Source organism: Mirounga angustirostris, unplaced genomic scaffold (assembly GCF_029215605.1).
Source record: "Mirounga angustirostris isolate CCGP_5_RB_7025 unplaced genomic scaffold, mMirAng1.0.hap1 SCAF_10, whole genome shotgun sequence".
Taxonomy (NCBI): Eukaryota; Metazoa; Chordata; class Mammalia; order Carnivora; family Phocidae; genus Mirounga; species Mirounga angustirostris.
In genome coordinates this window covers 28352082-28368182 of record NW_026991718.1, presented here as the reverse complement: position 1 = coordinate 28368182, position 16101 = coordinate 28352082, and positions in this window count along the sequence as shown.

The window sequence follows — 16101 nt, the reverse complement described above, 5'->3', positions numbered from 1 at the left end:
AGAAACATCATTCATTCACAGAATCATTCTCTATAAATTTGGAAGAAAAATGAGTTGTGATATTGACACAGTAATGAATCACAAAATCTGATTCAAGAGAGATCTTAGAAGCTATTTCTACTCTAAAGATGAAAAACCTAAGGCCACAAGAGGGGACCCTGGGTGGCTCAGTCAGTTAAGCATCTGCCTTCGGCTCAAGTCATGATCCCAGCACCCTGGGATAGAGCCCCGTATCGAGCTCCATGTCGAGCCCCAGGTCAGGCTCCCTCTTCAGTGGGGATTCTGCCTCTCTCTGCCCCTCCCCCTCCCCCTGCTCATGCTTGCTCTTGTGGTCTCTCAAATAAATAAATAAAATCTTTTAAAATAAATAAATAAATGAAAAACTAAGGCCACAGAGGTCAAGTGTCTTCGACAAGGAGAATCATGATTTAGTGGCAAGAGCACTGGCTTGGAAATTAGAAAGCTCTAGTTTTATTTCTAGCTATGACAAATATTTTTTATACATCAGGTTTCTAATCTCTTGAACAAAAGAGATGGGTTGTATTGTCATTAAGTTCCCTTCCAACTTGAAAGTCCAAAATTTGAAGTTAAAGTCACAGTAGGATTAAAAAGTATAGTCAGTAGCTGTATTTCTGAGGGTTTAGGGGATCAATGCCAAATGGAGAGAAGTATCAGAATTAACTTCAGCAACAGCAGCACTAGGGCAAGCCAAGAGCAGACAACACTGGGGGACAGATGAGATGAATATGGTTGATACCAAGAACAATGCATGGGAAAGATTAAGTCAAGATCTGGCAGTCCAGGCAGGTCAGAACATACAGAGTCCGGTGGATAAGAAGTTCAGAAGCTGGTGAAACAAGAGAGCACAAAGCAAGAATTATAACAGAAAACCTGGCAAGATTTTGGGCTACCAGAGACTCTGGGTCTCAAGAAGTCTGCATAACCAGAATGGTTATATTTCAGCAAGTAAATATGTGGTTGATTCTAAGTCTAGGCCTTTGAGTCCAAGGTCAAGAGTTATCTCAGAGAAGGAATGGTCCTGAAAATACAGAGGGCATGCCTTGTTAGAGACCAGAAAGAGATGGGTTGGAAAACAAGGAAGATTCTGATATGCATCCCCCCCCCTTCTCACACACAAAAATATATTTAATATTTACATTTAACATTTTTATATATATTTTGTATATATTATAATGTCCCTTACCTTGACATCTCATTAGAAAAGATTTGAGTCACTGAATAATAAGTCAGGATGAAAAATGAATGAAGTAGAGAGATAACTAAATTGCTCTGAATATAAAGGGGATATCAAGATGAAGTTAATAGAGCTCTATAGAGTGGAAGTTCTGATGACTCACAGATACAGGGGATTTGAAAAATAGGCCAGAAGGAGCTGGTGCTCCCAGAAGAGATGTTTGACGAGGATTTTGTTTTTCAGAGGGACTTGAAACAATTTGTAAAATACAGCCCTTCTAAAAAGATTTAATAAAATGTCCATTTCTTACTAATGCAATATAGGCACTTAGTGCACAGGGCAAAGATAAATGCTGTCCTTGTCCTATCTGGACTCTGAAAATAATTCCTGCCTCTGAAAGAGTGGTTTTCAAGTAGTGTTTATAAATAGTAGACTCTTTGGGGAAGTCTATTGTCAAATTATAAATATCTCCCTCCAGTCCTGCATAGACCCACACACCCACACTGTGTACAGACACTCCCCATCTACTGACACCTGACTACAGGTACGCTGGCACAACGTAATGACTCTGGTATCCCTTTGATAATGGAAAACACTACTCTAAGGACTTGTGTATTTGTCTCTGCATCATAGTAATAAACACGTTTTAACGTGTTCATCATAGATGTTTTTTACTCATTATATAAAGAACTATTTTTTCTTAAGCTATCACTTGCTGTACCTCATTCCAGAAAGTGGAATGAAGTTCAGTTCTGGTTACAGGTGAAAGGATGCTTGTAATTAAACCTTTCAGGTATGGAAACGAAGATATGTTCCATCCATGCCCTTCCTGCATGGACTTAGATCTGTGTGTACCTGAGAATTCTCTGGCTCTTGCTCATAGCTATGTTTCCAGCTGGGAAAGCTACAACTCCCCTTAGCAAAAGGAAAATATTTTCCACTTTTCAAAAGGCATTATCTGTTCTGCTAAAGATGAGGTAAACCTGACCCACTGGCAGCCCATCAGGAGAAACTTATCTGGAAACTTTCCCTGAGGAGGCACAACACTGCTGAAAACAACAGCTGAAACCAACACCTGAAAAGAAGGGAAAAACTGGCTAAGCTAGTTTGAGCACTGAAATATTATCATTAATTTAGAACACTACATCAAAAACTAATGATGTATGGTGATTAACATAACAATAATAAGAAAATAAAGTTAATTTGTAACTCACAAGTAAGAAAAAAAACAAAAACAAACAAACCAAAAAAGAAATACCATCCTCTTCAGCCAGTCCTCTTGACTCTTCTTCTGCTTCCTCATCACTGAAGAAGGTATTTTCATCACTGTCTTGGCATTCTCTCAATATCCTATTTCTGTTTAGCACTCCTTTCCCATCTTTAGGTATAATTTCATTCTTTGCTCACTCCCATCCATATAGCCCTATTCCATGGTTTCCCAATGTACAAACTTCTTCCATTTTGGCAGTTTATACCATTTCCAAATCATACTGTCTTGTTCCTTCCTTGCCTTGAATCCTCACTACTACTCCCAACAAATTACAACTTCGTCTTCTCTTCATACATTTCCCTAAAAAATTCTCTCAAATGGAGAACTTCCTGTTATTTCCTTCATATCTTGGTAAACAATGGAGAGCATTTTCCACTTGTCTGATGCTGCTTTTAGGTGTTAGTATTACCAGTATTACTCTCCAGCCCTTTTTCCTTGAAAAAGGAGGTATGTGAGAGTATACAAGTTTACTTTTGTCCAGTTGAAGGGCTACAATGTGCGAGATGTTGTGGTAGATACACTGCATACATGCTTACAATAATGGAAGATGGAAGTGTAGATAGAGTCCTATGGAATATCAGAGAAGGTAAATATTTCTTCTTGTTAAGATAATGAAAGAAAGTTTCTGGGAAGAAGAGACAGTGAGATGGAAGTGGGCCTGTAAAATGTAAGGAAAGAGAGGAATACAAAGATTAGGAGAATGGAGGTTTAAAGGCTTAGCATATGTCTCAGGAGAAAGTCTAGTTTGACTTTAGCAAATGCTGAGTTTTGAAAGATGTATGTGGAATGACAGTGAAAGTATGTAGTCTAGGAGGTTGCTCAGGGCAGAAGGTAAAAGGAAGAGGATAGCTGACAATGGAATACACTTATTCAGAAGGTGAGAGAATAGAGAGGAGCCAGACAGGTCATGATCAGAGAGTCAGAGAACTGGAGATCAAGACTGCATGGAGGAGAAAAGTTTTATCAAGAAATCTGCTATCAAGAGAATCAAAAACTGAATTATAGATCAAGAGGATTATAGTCTGAAAAGAAGATATTGGTTTGATCCTTAAAAGGTCATTAGTTAACACCTCTATCATGTCACATAATTATAATTTCTTTTTTGTGGTTAAGAACGTTTAAGATCCAGTTTCTTAGCAATTTTGAAGTATAAAATACAGTATTGTTAGCTAAGCTGCAGTGATCACCATATTGAAATATATAAATGTATCAAATCAACACATTGTTTACCTTAAACCTACACAATGTTACATGTCAGTAGTATCTCAGTAAAAAAATTAACAAAAATAAATAAATAAGAGGTCATTAGTGAATTTCAAAAGAATGATCCCAGTGGAGTCAAGGGGACATAAGTGCAATGGGTTAAGTTGTGAGTTGGTATAAATAAAATGAAGGAGTCAATATAGACTGTACTTTTAGAAATTAGATAGTAAAACAGAGGAGATTGGGTCAAATTTTTAGGTTACTGATTCAAAGAAAGATTTTTTTTAGAGAGAGGGAGAGGCAGAGAGAGAAGGAGAGAGAGAATCTTAAGCAGGCTCTGTGCCCAGAGCACAACCCTGCATGGGGGCCTGACACAGAACAAGATCTCACAACCCTGAGATTATGACCTGAGTCAAAATCAAGAGGTGAATGCTTAACCGACTGAGCCACCCAGGTGCCCCTTAAAAGAAAGGATTTTTAAGAGTCAGAATGTACAAAACAAAACTAAGTTGTAAATTTTGTAATCTTTTCCCCCAGCCCCACCTTTCCAGTGTGAAAGGATTCGGGTTTGTCCTTTAACCTTCTAATTTCTCTTAGTTTCATAGAATCTGCATAATGAGGAAATAGAGAAATTGTAAAAAATTTTAAAAGGTTAAAATAATATATTAAATAATAATGTGAGCCACAGTGACAACTGAAAGAGACAAAAGCCTACCCAGGCAGATTTTTAAGAGTGTTTTCAGAACTTAGAATTGTATGTGAGTGAGTGGAGACAGCTGGTTTTTGAGGCATTCAGAGTGAAATCAGTGGGAAAAGAGACCTTTTAAGAAAAACTTATATGTCTAATGAAGATGCTCCTTCTTTGCAATTTTATAAAGAGTACTCAATAAAAATTTAAAAATTAGCAGTTGCTTTGAATGCTAAATTAATTATTCTATAATACCACATCCTACTAAGAGTAGAGAATGAGGTGGCTCTGCTATATAGTTTTTACATAAATGTGCATGCTGTATTCAGGCATGTAGTTCTGTATGGCTTTAAGTATGCACACATAATTTAGTAGAGGGAGATGGAAAATCCAAGAAGAAAGGAAAACTGATGAGATAAGCAGGGAGCATGAAATCAGAATTAAGAGGCCAAGCTCACAGGAAGGAGGGGAGCTCCATTCTTTGAAATGTGAGAGGGAAGCTAGAAAAAAGTTCTGAGCTAGAGAGAAAAGAAGCTGAAGATTTTCATGTAGAGAAATGAATGAAATGTGCTCTAAAAAGAATGAGGGATTTGAAGGCTTTAGTAAGTGGGAAAGATTCGGAATAGGCATAATGAATAATGTTGACAAGGAATAAAAGTCTGTCTAGAACCATGGCCAAGCAGCCATTGAGACCTGATGGGGGAAGGATAAGATTCATTTCTAGAGGGTCTAAGCAGCTTGCTTTAGGAATCTCTCTCACATCTATCATTATGCAGAAGTAGAAGCAGGAGAATATTATAGTGTAAACTTTACAGTGAACTGTAAGCAAGGCAATATGATAGTGGTTGGCAATCTGCCACTAATTACTGTAAGTGCTTGGTTCTAAGTTTCTTTAACTTTACATACAAACTCCCACATTTTATTCTCTCTGGGGTTCTGAAAAGGGTATAATAATAGGACAAATGCAGTAAAAAAAATCAAGCTTGTGGAATAAGAAGGGAGAAATAGCTGATCCCTGATCTTGGAATTTTAGGTCTACAGCTAGATCTCCAGATGCATTAAGAAGGAAGAAAAAAAGGATGGACAAAAAGTGGTGCACAGGCAAACAGGTTAAGGTACACACAGCTTTATTGTGGACAGAGGTGCATTGCATTGACATAGTCTAAACATAAGTCATTCAAACTATGGAAATTCCTGGAAACAGAATTTTCTAATCCCTTAGTTTTCCAAAGGTATACAATTGACCAGAGGTATTGGATACTATATGTCTTTTGAATTTTATAATGCTGGAAAGTTGAGATTTAATGGATTACTACCCAAAACAGCAGGAGGAAAAATCTTGTGGGATGACCACGTCTTCATACTCATCTTTAGGTATCCTTCCGTCTAGCAGAACATATCAGGGACTCAATAACCTCCGTAATTAATGATTACATTGAATTGAACTCTGTCATTTCCTTATGTTTTATATGCTTTGTAGTTCAGAGTTTTACCATTTTACTTATATTTTTCTCTATCTTCACCTTATTTTTAAGTTTCAGATGCTCTTTAATCAGATTATCTTGTGTCTTCTACTAAACACATCTACCTCAGACTTTAAAGAGCCTTCTAACCTTTCTCGGAAGCCCTTCATTCTGGTATCAGCTGATGAGCCACGACTCTAATATTATGTTCTTATAAAAAATTTACTTAAGATACTATAGCAAATGCCAGTTTTTTGGGAGATTGTGGAAAAGTGGTAATACTACTACTACTAATATTTGTAGTAACAATTTTGAGCCCATTCTAGATGATGGCAATTTTTGGTGTTTTAACCATGCTTGAGGAAAGTCATTTTACAAATGAACCCAAGGAATAATTGATATGTACACAAACTCCTTTACAGTTCAGGTTGTTTCTTTTACTTCCTGCCTTTACTACTTGCCAAGTGATGGTAAAGGATAGACAACCATATTCTCATTTTTAAAAATAGATTTTTAATTTTAGAATTTTAGATTTACAGAAAAATTGTGAAGATAGTATAGAAAGTTTCCATATATCCCACATCCAGTTTCTTTTCCTGTTAACATCCTGTGTTAGTATAGGACAACTGTCATATCTAATGAATCAATATTGATGTACTACTTCATACCTTATTCAGATTTCTTTAATTTTTACCTAATATTCCTTTTCTGTTTTAGGATCCCATGCAAGATTCCATATTACATTTAGTCAGCATATCTCTTTAGACTCCTCTAAACTGTAACAGTTTCTCAGTCTTTATTTTTTGTGACCTTGACAGGTGTTGAGGTGACACTTGTCAGGTATTTTGTAGCTTGTAGAATGTCTTTTGAGTTTTGTTGATTTTTTTCAGATTATATGGGGTTATGGATTTTTGGAAAGAATATCAAAGAGGTAAAGTGCCATTCTCACCACATCATATCAAGGATACATACTGTCAACATGATTTATCACTGTTCATGTGGGCTTTGATCACTTGGCTAAGGTAGTTTTTGTCAGGCTTCTCTTCTCTAAAGCTACTCTCCCCTCCCACTTTCCCTACTGTACATTCCAGAATGAAGTCACCATGTGTAATCTGCAGTTAAGGAGTTGAGGTTATGCTCTACCTCCTTTCCAGGAGTAAATAGACCTTCCTTCCTCCTTCCCTTCCTTCCTTCCTTCCTTCCTTCCTTCCTTCCTTCCTTCCTTCCTTCCTTCCGTCATTTACTTATATTAGTGTGGACTCGTGAAATTTATTTTATACTTTGGTTTATAATCCCATACTATATTATATACTTCATTGCTCAAATGATTCCAGCTTTGGCCATTTGGTGACTCTTTCAGTTGACTCCTGTGTCCATCTGCCATATTTTTCGTGCGTGTTTTCCATGTCCACCTTTTGAAGAGAGAGCGCACTTAATGTATTCTTTCAATTCTTAAATCCCTATTCAAAAAAAAAAAATCCCTATTCAGGGGACAATTTTAGATTTTATGTGTTTTTCTGTGTCAATAAACATAATGCACAAAGTACCACTTAAGCTGAATGTTTACCTTTGTTTGATGCCTACTATAAGCATTTGAATGCTGCATTATGTTATTTTTTCATTTAGACCTCACAGTGTGTGTGTTTCATAAGCGTATAAATACTTAATGCTTGAACCTGCAAGTCTTTGCCTGCTGTATTAAAAAGGTGTGAATCTAATAGAAAATGAACCTTAATTACATTACCTTACATAGCAAAGAAATTTGGCATTGTCTAGTATTTGGTTAAACTCCTTCCATAATAATCTTTATAATGCATCACTTAGAAAGAATTTAAACTATGCATAATTTGAGTATAAACTCTTTTATTATAATAGATCTGCCCTTTGATACCACAGAATCTTATTCCAGACACATAAACTGTGATCTGTTTATTATATTTTGCCATTAGAAGTCAAGTTATTTTTGTATCCATTTTCAATATATCAGTTAAGTTCTAGTTTTTAGGTTTCTGATATGTCTTCAATTAAGTCTCAGAAGACAGTATGTGTTTCATTTTTTAAGTTAAGCATAATTTAACAGCTAAACAAATATTCATTGTTAAAATAATCACAGTGTTGAAATACAAAATATTCTGAGTATACTTTTCTGATCACAGAGTTGTTTTGGTCATAGTATTTTGACATTGAGGAGTTTTGTGTATATGAACATTTGAAGTAAACAGAACATAAGCACCATTTTTTGTGAAGCATTTTCTGAAATAATGTCTATTAGATTAGCTAATTAATTCTTTACCAATATTCTCTGTAGTGCATTTAAAATCTTTGCAAGGTCAAATGGTGGGGGGTGGGGGCAAACATCCCAACTCTTGTCATTCATTCAACAACTGTTTAATGCATTCTATGTAACAGACACAGTTATGTTTGCATGGGACACAGCAATGAACAAAACAAGAAGAGTGCCTATCCTATGATGTTTACATGTTCTTTGTACTGGTGCTGTCCAATAGAGAAATAGTACAAACCACAAATATGAGATGTATATGTGATTTTGTATTTTCTGGTAGCCGTGTTGAGAAAAAGTGAAATTCATTTTAATGATATATTTTATTTAATGCAATATATTCAAAATATTATTTCAACATATAATCACATAGAGATTTATTAAAGAGAAATTTCTTTTTCATACTAAGTTTTTGAGATATGTGTATTTTACACTTGTAGCATGTTTCAGTTTAGACTGGCCATTGTTAAAATGCTTGCTAGCCACATACGTATTGATCAACTGTATTGCTCAACATATGTCTATGCTGTAGGCACCAAAGTCACAGATGAATTTAGGGAAACAATTTATTCTTGGAAGATTTGAAACTGGATGTCTTTCATTTCAAGCCATAATAGAATAATAGAATTTGAAGCATGCATGTGAATTCTAACATGAAGTTTTTGGTCATTAAATATTTTTAAGACGAGAGTAGGAGAAAACCTCTATTATAATCATGTATAATAATTGGACACCAATAGCTCCATTTTCAATTTATTAAGGAAAATGAGGGTAGCTAAATTTATTTAGTATTACAGAGACTGCAGAAATGATTTAGTTCTGAAGGTTCAAGTATGTGAGTTTTGCTGGTAATTGATTAGGTTGGTTTACAAACCCATGAACAGGTTATTTATCCTAATAGTCCTCCCTTCCCATTCAATTCACTGTATCTCAGGGTGTTATTTATTATCCCTCCTCTGTTGCCTTCTGAATCACTCACACACCCTTGCCTTCTTGGACTGTGCCCTTTATTTATTTCTTAGACAAGGCCAATGGTTTAATGATTACTAAAAGTCTTTCAAATCTTTGAATGTTTTGTACAATAACTAATGTTTTTTAATACAACTTCTACTTTTTTATTTGGTGGAAGGATTTGTGGGAGGATTACCTCCCAGATTAGGATGGCGTGAAAAAAATCAGGGCAAGTGAGAGAGGTGGGGCAAGGACCCATAAAATGGAAACTTGGCCAGAGTGTTTTGATTGTAATTCTTATTTTCAAAGTTTAAGTTATTTTCATTGATATATTTCATTTATAGCAGGGATGCTTTTGGTTTGTTCCCAACTCCCACATATTGTTAGAGACCACTAGTAAAAACAGATTCCCCTAAAATGCTTAGTACATTTGATAAGCCTTAATAAATCATTAGAAGAATGAATAGCATGAGCCTTTGTGGTTCAGTAAATATAGAATTAGTAGAGAATATTTAGAATTCAATTCAAAAGTAATATGGCAATATCATATGTAATGGCTGCAACAAAAATTGTTTTGCCAACAACATGCCCAGCACTTGTCCCACCCAAATCTGCTACCCACTGGTGCAAAATTTCTTCTCTTCCTCTTGCTTAACTACCTGATCATAAGGCCAAGTGGGGGTGGGAGGGAGGGAGGAGGGGGAGGTTGGTAGTTGAGGTCCTTGAGTGTCCCTATCTCTGTTTCTTAGTGAATATAGTCCTCCCTGCTTCCTTTGCGTTTTTTTTTTTTTTCCGCTGCTTGTACCATTAGGAAAGTGGCCCAAGATTTTCTTTCTTCCTCTGATTACACTGAAATGAAATTGTTGTATTTTATCTCTAGGCCATGAATTTAATATCTTAAGGGTAGAACATTCATTTCTGGGATGAATTCCCTTCTGCTCTAAGCAAGTCAAGTTTTCCTGAATCTCATGACAGAGGATAATGATTTTTATTTTGGTCTGTCTCTACCTTAGTATATAATTATGCTTGTCTTGCTTACTCCCAATTTTACTTCTTGATTGATCATAAGTGTTTGATTTATTAAGTAGGTACTCAAAACTTAAATTTGGTTGGAAGTAGGGAAAAAGAAGACTGAAAAAAATCAGGTAGTAAATATATAATAGTAAAAGATGTAAAAAAAAAAAAACAACAAGGGAAAGAATATGTCATTCTCATACCATTCTCATACCATTCTCATGTGTAGCTTTGAATTTTATGGAAATCAATATTAGACCATGGCTTCCTGGGGTGCCTGGTGGCTCAGTCGTTAAGCGTCTGCCTTCGGCTCAGGTCATAATCCCAGGGTCCTGGGATCGAGCCTCGCATTGGGCTCCCTGCTCCGCGGGAAGCCTGCTTCTCCCTCTCCCAATCCACCTGCTTGTGTTCCCTCTCTCACTGTGTCTCTCACTGTCAAATAAATAAAATCTTTAAAAAAAAAAGAACATGGCTTCCTGTTCTAGCTTTGTAAATAGATTCCTGTATTCTAAACCTGGTCATTGGGGGAAGCAGTGAAGGGAGTTTGTAATGCCCATCAGCCACATTTGGCATTCATAATGTTAGTATTGGCGGGCTAAATAGTGTCTTGTCAGATCAGATGAGTAAAACATATTTGCAGTGCTACACGGATGTTTCAAAGCAAAGAGTAACTGAAATAACATTTTTAATAGGATATATTTTCTGAAGCTTGCACCTTGGTTTTTGATAACTAAAATATAAGAAAATTAATTATATATAATATTCTTTTCTCTCCCTCAGTATTCTGAGCTACATCATCTGTAATGTTACATTTTCATTCATATACTAAACCACCCACCCATCTGTCAGTACATATATTCATGAAATTTTTTTGAGTTTACAATTGCTGTAATATCAGACTCATGACTAAGGATGCTGTAAAATCTACTTAGAATTCCTCAACTGATGTAATTCATGTAATGAAATCTGCTTGTCCATTAAATTTCTTCAACAAGAGTATTGACATCTTACTGTTGTGCTATGAAAGAAATTTGGAAGAAAATAAGTGGTGGACCACTAGTCTAATTTCTGAAGTGCCTCCTTGGCTCATTGGGAATTGGGCTCTAGACTCCCTTTTTATTCTTGATCCCACTTTTTTTCCTTATTTGTTATATGAAAATTGTTTTCTCTATTATGAAATAAGAATTATTTACTTCCTCAAGCTCTAACAGCTTCTCTTCCTCCTTATGTAAGTGGTTTCCAAGGACTTGATCTTAGAAGCTATGAATAAAAATGTTCCTCCATCATGATCTTCTAAAGCCTCTCCAGTAGTCAGTGTCACTGTGGTCATACACCTGTGTTAAATCTTTCTCCAATTAAGAAAATACAGTAGGGCGCCTGGGTGGCTCAGTTGGTTAGGCGACTGCCTTCGGCTCAGGTCATGATCCTGGAGTCCCTGGATCGAGTCCCGCATTGGGCTCCCTGCTATGCAGGGAGTCTGCTTCTCCCTCTGACCCTCCCCCTTCTCATGTGCTCTCTCTCATTCTCTCTCTCTCAAATAAATAAATAAATAAAAATCTTAAAAAAAAAAGAAAATACAGTATTAAAATTTTCAAAGACATCACATAAGTAAAAGAATCATTAACTGAATGTCAACGTACTTATCCCTAGCTTAAGACATAAAATACTACATGAAAAGTTAAAGCTCCCTGTGAATCCTTTCTTGATGCCATTCCTCTCTATCTACTCCCAGAAGCAACCGTTATGCTGAAATTTGTGTGTATCATTTATATATATTTTTATATATTTATTACCAATCCATGTAGTCCTAAACTATATATGTGTATATGTATATTTTTTACTTTGAACTGTATATAAATATATGCATCATTTTACAACTTGCATTTTTTGTTTAAAAGTAATCATGGCATTCGTCCCTACTGACATGAATAGCTCTAGTTAATTTGTTCCTGCTGCTCTAGTCTTTCATTGTATGAGAATACAGCAAATTATTTATCCATTTTTCTACTGATAAACACTTATATTGTTACCAATTTTGTTTTTGCTCTAACAATGTTTTTATGTACTTTCTTGTACATATCTTTTAAAAAATATGTAAAATTATCTCTGAGATTTAAGCCAACAATAGGATGTATACATTTTCATTTTTACTATATACTGTTAGTCGGTCTTCAAATTGGCTATGCCAATATATGTATCTGCCTAAAGGATGAAAGAGTTTCCCTGATGCATATCACTGACAACACTTTTTGACCAAAGAAACAGGCCCATGTGTGTAGTACCTGTTGACATCAGACAGGCTCCTCTTGTTTGACATTGTATTTCTTTCCCTCCACTCTGAGGGATTTATAGCCCTTCATCTACATCGGGACAAACACATTTGGTAACAGCTAATCACTCACTACAGATTTACTTTATGAAAAGAAACAGCAGTCTCCAGCAATGTTCTCAGGTCTTGCTTCCAAAGGCAAAGTGGTAGTAGCTGGGCTCCTATTCCTATTCTCTAAGTGATAAATGACTTGATGTCTAAGAATAAATAGTGGTATTTTATTTCCTAAATGAATATCAGCCTTCTGATACTGAATTATAAGAGCCAATAAACAGTAAATAATATCCCATTTTCCAAGAGGTGGATATGTATACATTAGAGATAAGTATGCATATGTATACAATTAGTGCCTCTCAGTTCCAGCTCTGCCCTTCATTACCCTGCTTATGATACTTAAGCTAGACCTTGCAAACATTTCTCCTTCCTTTAATTCTGTTAATTTTTGTCAGTAGAGGGCATTGAGGTACACTGCAGGACAAAGGGCCTTCTCTTCCTTGTCCTGGTGTATCTTTGTTTCTTCTTGCTATTATTACAGCATTTGGCTGGCATGTGGGACACATAGCTACACACATTTAGTGGTACTAACTCCCAAAGTGTTTCAGTATTTGCCCCATGAATGACTTACTGGGGAGTTCCATGGATGCCCTAGCTAATATCCCAGCTGAGGGTCTTTTTGTAGGCGGCTTCCTGATGAGTACTGCTGGTGTTGTAGACAGTACACTAGTCAAGTTCAACAGCACCTCCCCAGGCAGCTACCAGGCAAGGTTTTTCAGCATTGTAGTGGGTAGTTTCCTGTGTGAAAATCTTAGCCTGTGGCACTTCTGGGAACTACATTATAGACTGGGAGGCTACAGCCATACCTTCTACCGTGAGGTCTGAATATTACCCTTGGAGGGGAGGGTCCTTCTCCCAAGTCGCTCCTTCTTTGGCACTCTGCCCCACCCCTATATCTTCTGCTCCTGCATTCTTTGGATTTCTGTTTTTCCCCTTGGTAGCTAGTCCCCTGTTACGAGTTAATAATCCTTTATATTAAGCATTCATTTTTCAAATTACTCTGTGGTTTCCATCTCCTGATTTGACCCTGAACACTATGATATTTAAGCAAATTTCCACTCCATAACATCTCCCACAGTTTAATTATCTTAAATAGAAAATGCAGTTAATAGTGAGGGCTCTACAAATATATATGATGTTTTAAATTTATTTTTTATTATAGAATGACTCTATCAATATCACTAAAGACCAAGGGAGATCAAATTCAATTAGCACTGGTTTAAAGGTTCCTACTTTCTTATCATGGTATTAAGCACTTCTATTTATATTATCTAACACATTAGACAATATAAATACATAGATAATATGCTTCTGTGACTACTGACGTATAGGGTGTTTCTGCCAACTTGCTTAATGTTTTGCATGCAGAAATTAAGTAGCTGGAAATCAAACTGAGTTTTTCTGGATACTAATCTTATACTCCTGCCCATACTGTGCTTGAATACTTTCCCCACACTTCTTGCCACATTTCCATTTGATGAGACTGGACACCAGAATGGGACAGTAACCAATTTTACTAATTTTACTAATAATTTACTAATAATTTAAATAAATTTAAAATCTCATTTTCTTTCTGACTCATGCTTTCTTTATGCCCAGTCTCTTTCCTATGCATACTTTTTTTCCCTAGAATAAAAGACACGAAGTTCACATTTCTTCCAAACATATATGATCTAGACTAAGTGCTATTTTAAAGCAATACATTGAATGACTAATTTTGGTTCCTTGATTGCATTATTGTGGTATTGTTATATTGTAACCTTCTGTATGCAGTTCTCCCAACTGTTGTCTCTGCCCCTGTTTACTACTTTTAGTCCCTTTCCATTAGTTCATAACATAAAATTTGTGATGAGAATTCATTATATTTGACTCCAGGAAATCAATGGACTTTCATGTTGGCTGTGTGCATTTGCATAATTTGTTCTGCTTTGTGGTTTAAATGATGCCAACTATGCTGTTGGACCTGCATGAGAGGTGTTTTAATAAGTTGTGGCAATGAATGACATGAAGACCAAGACAGGAAGGCTGGCACACATTCATCTGCGCAGATGTCACATGTGGATATGTACGGACTGGTGCTTCAGGTGAAATGGCAAGGGTAGGAGTTAAGAGTTCCTGGCGATTTAGAAAGAGAAATGTCAAGAGTTGCTGGCAGATTTGTGTGGAAAAAAAAAAAAACAAAACATTTGTATCAAGGGTGAGGATTAGTAGGGCCAGATGGCTTCCCAGGGGAATTCTACCAAACATTTAAAGAAGAATTAATAACTATTCTTCTGAAATTGTTCCAAAAAATAGAAATGGAAGGAAAACTTCCAAACTCGTTTTATGAGGCCACCATTACCTTAATCCCCAAACCAGATAAAGACCCCATCAAAAAGGAGAATTACAGACTAATATCCTTGATGAACACGGATGCAAAAATTCTCACCAAAATACTAGCCAATAGGATACAACAGTACATTAAAAGGATTATTCACCATGGCCAAGTGGGATTTACCCCGGGGCTGCAAGATTGGTTCAACATCCACAAATCAATCAATGTGATACAATACATTAATAAAAGAAAGAACAAGAACCATATGATCCTCTCAATAGATGCAGAAAAAGCAATTGACAAAGTACAGCATCCTTTCTTGATCAAAACTCTTCAGAGTATAGGGATAGAGGGTACATACCTCAATATCATAAAAGCCATCTATGAAAAACCCACAGCAAATATCATTCTCAATGGGGGAAAAACAGAGCTTTTCTCCTAAGGTCAGGAACACGGCAGGGATGTCCACTATCACCACTGCTATTCAACATAGTATTAGAAGTCCTATCCACAGCAATCAGACAACAAAAAGAAATAAAAGGCATCCGAATCGGCTAAGATGAAGTCAAACTCTCACTCTCTGCAGATGATATGATTCTTTATGTAGAAAACCCAAAAGACTCCACCCCAAAACTGCCAGGCTTACATACAGGAATTCAGTCAAGTGACAGGATATAAAATCAATGCAGAAAAATCAGTGGCATTCCTATACACCAACAAGACAGAAGAAAGAGAAATTAAGGAGTTGGTCCCATTTACAATTGCACCTAAAACCATAAGATACCTAGGAATAAATCTAACCAAAGAGGCAAAGGATCTGTACTCAGAAAACTATAAAATACTCATGAAAGAAATTGAGGAAGACACAAAGAAATGGAAAAATGTTCCATGCTCATGGATTGGAAGAACAAATATTGTGAAGATGTCTATGCTACCTAGAGCAATCTACACATTCAATGTCATCCCCATCAAAATACCATCCACTTTTTTCAAAGAAATTGAACAAATAATCCTAAAATTTGTATGGAACCAGAAAAGACCCCGAATAGCCAGAGGAATGTTGAAAAAGAAAAGCAAAGCTGGTGACATCACAATTCCGGACTTCAAGCTCTATTACAAAGCTGTCATCATCAAGACAGTATGGTACTGGCACAAAAGCAGACACATAGATCAATGGAACAGAATAGAGAGCCCAGAAATGGACCCTCAAGTCTATGGTCAACTCATCTTTGACAAAGCAGGAAAGAATGTCCAAAGGCAAAAAGACAGTCTCTTCAACAAATGGTGTTGGGAAAATTGGACAGCCACATGCAGAAGAATGAAACTGGACCATTTCCTT